The sequence below is a fragment of the Hipposideros armiger genome, unplaced genomic scaffold (genome assembly GCF_001890085.2).
Source record: "Hipposideros armiger isolate ML-2016 unplaced genomic scaffold, ASM189008v1 scaffold_120, whole genome shotgun sequence".
In the NCBI taxonomy this organism is placed as follows: domain Eukaryota; kingdom Metazoa; phylum Chordata; class Mammalia; order Chiroptera; family Hipposideridae; genus Hipposideros; species Hipposideros armiger.
Genome location: NW_017731470.1, coordinates 2783141 through 2789543, shown reverse-complemented (window position 1 = coordinate 2789543; position 6403 = coordinate 2783141).

Genomic DNA, 6403 nt, shown 5'->3' with positions numbered 1-6403 from the left:
AGCTCCATGTTGAGCTGTTGTTCAGCATCTTAGCTGTGGAGGGCAGTGTCACTGGCCCTCATATGTGGGATCCGAACCGGGGCCCTCAGGCATCCCAAGCCAGTTCTTAACCATCGCACCACTCGGCCGGTCCTGATAAAGGATATTTATAAGATGCATTTAGTGCCCACCCAGCTAATCCAGTATCATCTTCCACCTCAAGACCCTTAATCACATTTCCATACCCTTTATTCATATAAGATAATATTTACAGGTTCCTCCCTACCCCCATTACTAATAATAAAAAAGTTAGTGATTACGAGGCTATTAATTTCTTACCCAGTTATCATGTTGGCCAAATTCAGTGATACACTGGAGCCAGTGTGTACAGGCTGTGAGAACCAATTCTTAAAATTTTAGGATTTTAGCAGGTTGCTGGTGAAATTGTTGATAGCTTGAAATTGACCTTGATAAGTATTTTTGCATCATGGAAATACTACAAATTAGGGCTTCCCACACCCCTATCCTCACCCCAGGGAATTGTTTTACCAAGACACCACTGATGGGCCAAATCCCCGACCTCTAGGAAACTCAGCTCAGAGATTTCTCACCCTGAAGAACCCTCCAGACCCCTGGGACCGTGGCTCAAGGCCCCTACTTCTTAAATCTCCTTTCTTTTGCACTGTTTTAAAAGTAGCTGTGTGCATATCTGTGTTGTACAATAAATTTTAAGCTTCTTGAGGGCAGGGACCTATCTTTTGTGCTTTAGGATCAACCTGCCTGGCAGACCTCTTGGATCAATAAATATTTGAGCTGACCCTGTTATTTGGGCTGTTTCCCACCTGTGGGGAATTGCAATTAAGTATCTATCTATCTATCTATCATCTCTCTATCTATCTACCTATCTATCTATCATCTATCTCCATTCTTCTCTCTTTCCCTGTTTGGGGACATACTTGATTTCAGCTACTGGGTACCACCAATAAATGAATTTTAAGTACTTTCTGCCCAAGCCTGTTTACTCATATCTTTAGATGTAAGGTTTGTCTGGTTCAGTGGANGCAGGGCCCTGGTTCGGATCCCACATGAGGGCCAGTGATGCTGCGCCCTCTACAGCTAAGATGGTGAACAACAGCTCAACCTGGAGCTGGGCTGCCATGAGTCCCCAGCGACAGCGTAGGCTGCAGCGGGCTACCGGCAGCTGGCGTGAGCTTTCATGAGCTGCCGCAAGCGGCCATCCAATGGCCCGTGGGTAATTGCTTCACTGGAGAAGAGCGCAATGATAATACCAACATGGGCCAGTGAAGCAACATCCTCCACAACTAGACTGAAGAACAAACAGGACAGCAACTTGTCTGTTCTTCTTCCCTGATTCCCCAACACTGTTCCCCTCCCCCAATTCCCCAATAAAGTCTTAAAAAAAATATACAAAGCTTTAAAAAAAAAATGCTACAGAGGAAGGGGCCCTGAGAAGAGCCTAGATGCTAGCTAGGTTGGACTCTATTGTGAGAGCTGAGAAACCTGGGTTTGATTAGAGGGATGTCTTGACTGTTCTCAGGTTTGTTCAAAGGGGAGATTCGTTATCTTTGAGTTTGGATGTGAAGGTGAGCATAAGGCGGAAGGGAAAGCCTACAGGTTCAGAACAGCCAGGACTATGTGAAAGGTCGGAATAGAAATATGTAGAAAAACGAGGGCCCAGCCCAGCAGGGGTGGGCAGTCAGGCTTGTGGTTAGGCCGTTTCCTCTGTTTGGGAGGTGGTTAGGGCAGAGCAGAAGCATTAGCGGGGACAAGCTGCAAGGGGCCGACGAAGAGGGGACTGCTGAGCCGGGACTGTCTCAACTCCAGAGTGAGCAAATTCCTTCATGCTGCAGACAGCAATCAGGAGGCAGGGAGAAACCAGGAAAGGGAAGATGGGAGACATGGGGTATTGAGGTGAAAAGGGGGGACAGGGGTTCAGGTGGGGCAGCCTTGTAGGTCCCCCAGCTAACGTGAATCTTGGTGGGCAGCAGTGGAACCCCTACCCTATGCCGAGCAGCACGTGGTTGGCTAGTTCTGCCCAGCTGCTTGAGGCTGACCCGACTGACCAAGTCTCAGGAAGCGATTCCTCACCTGTGGGCAGGTTGTGACAGTGCCCACCTCAGGACCACACATCAGGTTGCGGAGTACATGCTGGACCACACGCTGTCGGACAAATCCGCCAGGTGACCACGTCCCTGTTCCTTTGTTCAGATGTTCTGTGCCTGTTGGGTGGGGCTCTGGGATCTGTATTTTAATGAGCATCCCCAGGTCATGACGATGATCAGGCAAGTTTGGGGAACACGGATGTGGACACTTTGGGTGTCCAAAAGGCTGGACATTGCCCTCTCTGTAATACTTCTTTAGCTCCTCGCCCATGCTGGTCGCTAAGTACAAAAGACATTTCTGAATTTTAACCTACAGGTTATTGCAGTGAGTTGATACGTGACTGTTTTTATTTTATAAGTAGCTTTCAGGATCTTTTGCTGGCTCCTGATCCAGTCTTGGCCAGTGTTTGAATACAAACACGCCTTCCTGGTGAAGCCATCACCCAGCCTCTCCTGCCCGGGGTTTTATGGAGGATGAATTGTTCTGTTCTGCCACCTGCTGGTCAGCCACAGGCAAGCCATGTCGTGTTTTGAGGGTGGCCTCATATAAGACAAGATTTCACACACAATTTTCAGTGGGGCATAGGTGAGGCAAAATCTCTTATTTCTAATAGAGCCATCTGCTCTAAGTTAAACCTTTTACACGTAATGTTGCAGATATGACAAAGTTAATTTCCTCCTTTCCGGAGCCTTTTTTTCTAGCCCAGGTGTTAGAATGTGTTGTAACAACAACACATTTTGCGAGATCGGTTTGCCCTGTTAATCTCAGAAGGAATGTTTTCTATATGCCATGTGTCTGTTCTATGGACAGGCGATGCTGGGGGTTCCGGGCAGCGGTGAAGACAGGTGGGATTCAAGCTCCACAGAAGAAGTGCGAGCTTGGAAAACTGCTTTATCTCTCTGAGGATGAATAATGGCTCCATGTAGTTATAGCACATTGTCATCTTTATCATTTTAAACTGTGCCCGACTCTGGGTTCCAACTTGGCCAGTGACGTAGACCTGACAATTTCCAAAAATGTTATGGAGTGCCTGTTGGGCGCTGGGCCACTCAGTGGTGAACTATTGAGATGTGGTTCCTGCAGCCATGCAGCTAGCATCCTATTGTTGCACACAGCCTCCCAGAGTCTGTTTCGTCTGTGAAAGGAAAGTGTGCGACAGGGTCATCTCCAAGGTTTCCTTTGACCCCAAGCTTCTGGAACTTAAACAATCAGCACGAAGCTTGCGACTTTGTTTTCCTAGTGACTGTGGAAGGCAGTGTCTGTTCTTGGTCCTTGGGATGAGGGCCAGGCTTTCAGACACCACCTGGGCCCCACCGACACCCATGTGTTGTACAGAAAGCTTCTGAGGAAGCCCCTTTCATACTTTGTGCCTGATGTTCTTTTAAACATTTTTAAAAATTAGCATTGGAAAAATGACAGGCTTCTCCATTTTCTTTTTCTCTTATATATTATTGATTGAAACACAGAACTAGTATTTAACTTAGCTCTCTCTATAAAAAAATGTAAATAAACACTCTCAAAGATTAGTGGTTTTTAACTGGGTTAGGGGGCATATACATAGACCATGAAGCTTTTTTAAACACACAGGTGGCAAACAAAAACCCCAGAACCCCATCTATGTATGACTATTGAATAAGAATCTTTTATTAAAGATGATTTTGATGTTCATCTGTGGCTGAGACTCAAGATACTATATACTGCAATTTCAGCTGGGCCTGACCCATCCTGTGTCTCTTTGAGCAGTGCTAGCCACCAAACATTCAAGGGACTTACAGTGTCCCAGGCACTGTGCTTAGCTCTGGACCCTGGACGCCGACAGATGCTTACTGAACATCTCTGTCCCCATTGCTCTCTCTCATCTTTAGAGGCTGATGGCAAAACATTTTTTTAGACTTGATTTCCTTAGTTATACTTTAATAGGAGGCTATCCCTTACATAGGTAAATTGGATTTTGAACTTTCCTTAGTCTTCATTCTGACCTCATTTTGTAGAGGGCATCTTTCTGGAAATGGCCGAGCATATGCTTACCTAAGAATTCTTAAGTGACTTAGGTAGATGAGCTTCAGAAATAGGCACTTTCTCCCTGTCACTTGCTTAAATGAGTGGAGGTAGTGTCCTGTCCCAGTCACGTTGGGCATGACCATGTGACTTGCTTTGGTCAATGGAATGTCAGCAGCTGTGATGCAGAAGAATCTGTACAGGTGAGCTTTGCTCTTTGATGCCATTGACGTGAAAAAGATAAGCTTGGACGGGCCTGCTGGTGCTAGGATGGGGAGGAGAAGCACCAGGTGGTCACCAACCTTCCCGGTGTTCCCAGGACTTCTCTCAATTTAAACAAGTTCCATGTCCTGGGAAGTTCCTCAATGTCGGGCATATTGGGACAGCCACCTTGGAGCACAGCCACCCCAAGTCGAGTCCAGCCTCAGCCTAGGTTAGTGACCTCCAGATGACCCATACACTTGCAAGAAATCACAAATGACTTTTGTTTTAAGCCACTGAGTTTTAGTGTGGTTTGTTATATAGCAGTAGTTAAGTAATACAGTTTCCCATAAACATTTCTTGTTTGAACTGAGACATCTCCTGGTAGTTTTGAAGGGTGAGCCAAAGTTAAGCAGGTGGAAAGGTTGAGAAGTGTTTCGGTAAATGCAGGAGAAGAAGAGGCAAGGGCCTGGGGACTTAGAGTTCGGTGTGAGCTGGCATGGGAAGGACAGCTTTGATGAGGCGCATGCCTGAAAGCAGGATAACCCCTTGGCCACGAACTGTAGTAGCTCAGGTGAGAGACCCAACAGCTGTGGCTGCCAATGGTGATGGGAAGACGGTCGGGAGTCGGGAAGACCTTTGTTCAAATTTCAGTTCTGCTACCTAATAACTTGGGGACCTTAAGCCAGTTATTTTATCACCTTTATCTTCAGTGTCTGTATGTATAAAATATGTATGATAATACCGATCTCATAGGGTGTTTGTTAGAGGGAAGAAACTAATGAGAAAGCTCCTGGTTTCTCCCTTCTGACTCTACATTTATCTACCAAGATGGCGGCAGTAATCTGGCTAGAAAGTGTGACTGAAAGCAAGTTGGGCAATATGACTGTTTGCTCACTGGTTTCAGAAGTTTTCAAAGTTTTCTTCTGCCCACGCTTTTTTTTTTTTTTTTTAATGTTTAAATTTCTCATTCATTTTCACTCAGTTATGCCCCAGGGGAAAAAGGATACTTTGGGCTTGAGGAGATAGAATACTCTGAAATAACTAAAGATTACTTATTGCATTCATCTACATATTACTAATAATCTAAACATTGCTTTTCAAATTAATGCCACTTTGGCCAAAAAAGAAGTAGCACTTTTCATCATGTCATGACCTACCTCACATAAAACTAAAAATATTTTCATGTGTAGTGACAGGGATTTATGTGAAATCTCTGTATCTTCCTGTCAATTTTGTTGTGAACTTAAAATTGCTCTAAAAACTTAATTTGAGAGAGAGAGCCAACAGTAATTTCTAAATTAAAAACATTTTTTTTTTCAAACAACCAAAGCAGATATCATTGGTTTAAAATTGAATTTTTATAAAGTAGAACCTTGAAACTTCTAAATGTTTGAAGCTTTTTTTCTTATTATGAAAACACGGAATGCTAGTATGACAAAGACTAAAAGATTCAAAAAGTAAGAGCGTAAGGTCACACTATAAGTCACCAATTCAGTGTCAACTACTTAGACACTTGGTGTGTATATTTCTAGATTCTTATTAGGTTTTTTTTTCTGTCAAATTATTTCTATAAATTGCAAGTTTTTGGTACTTTCGGCTGTTTCAACTAATCCCCAATTAGGCCAAGTTTTCCCAACTTTTGCTTTTATATAAACAACACAGAATAAATGCCTGAAAAGGAATTAGAAATTTTGAAAAGTCTAAGACTGCAAAAAAAAAAAAATCTCAAGAATTTTTACAAAATGAACTGAAATGTTTAAAGATCACAAAACTCCCCATTGGTTGCCCCCCGAATTAATTTCCTGTGGCTACTGTAACAAATGGCCACGAACATTGAAAATTTATTCTCTCACAGTTCTGGAGGTCAGAAGTTTGAAGTCAAGTGGTGGCCTGGCTGCATTCCCTCCAAGGCTCTAAGGAAAATCCTTTCTTTGCCTCTTGCAGCCTCTGATGGCTGCTGATATTCCTTGGCTTGTGACTGTATCACTCTAGTCTCCACTTCTCTGGTCACGTTGACTTGTCCTCTTCTGTCTGAAATCTCCCCCTGCATCTCTCTGATAAAGGATATATATATATATATATATATATATATATATAT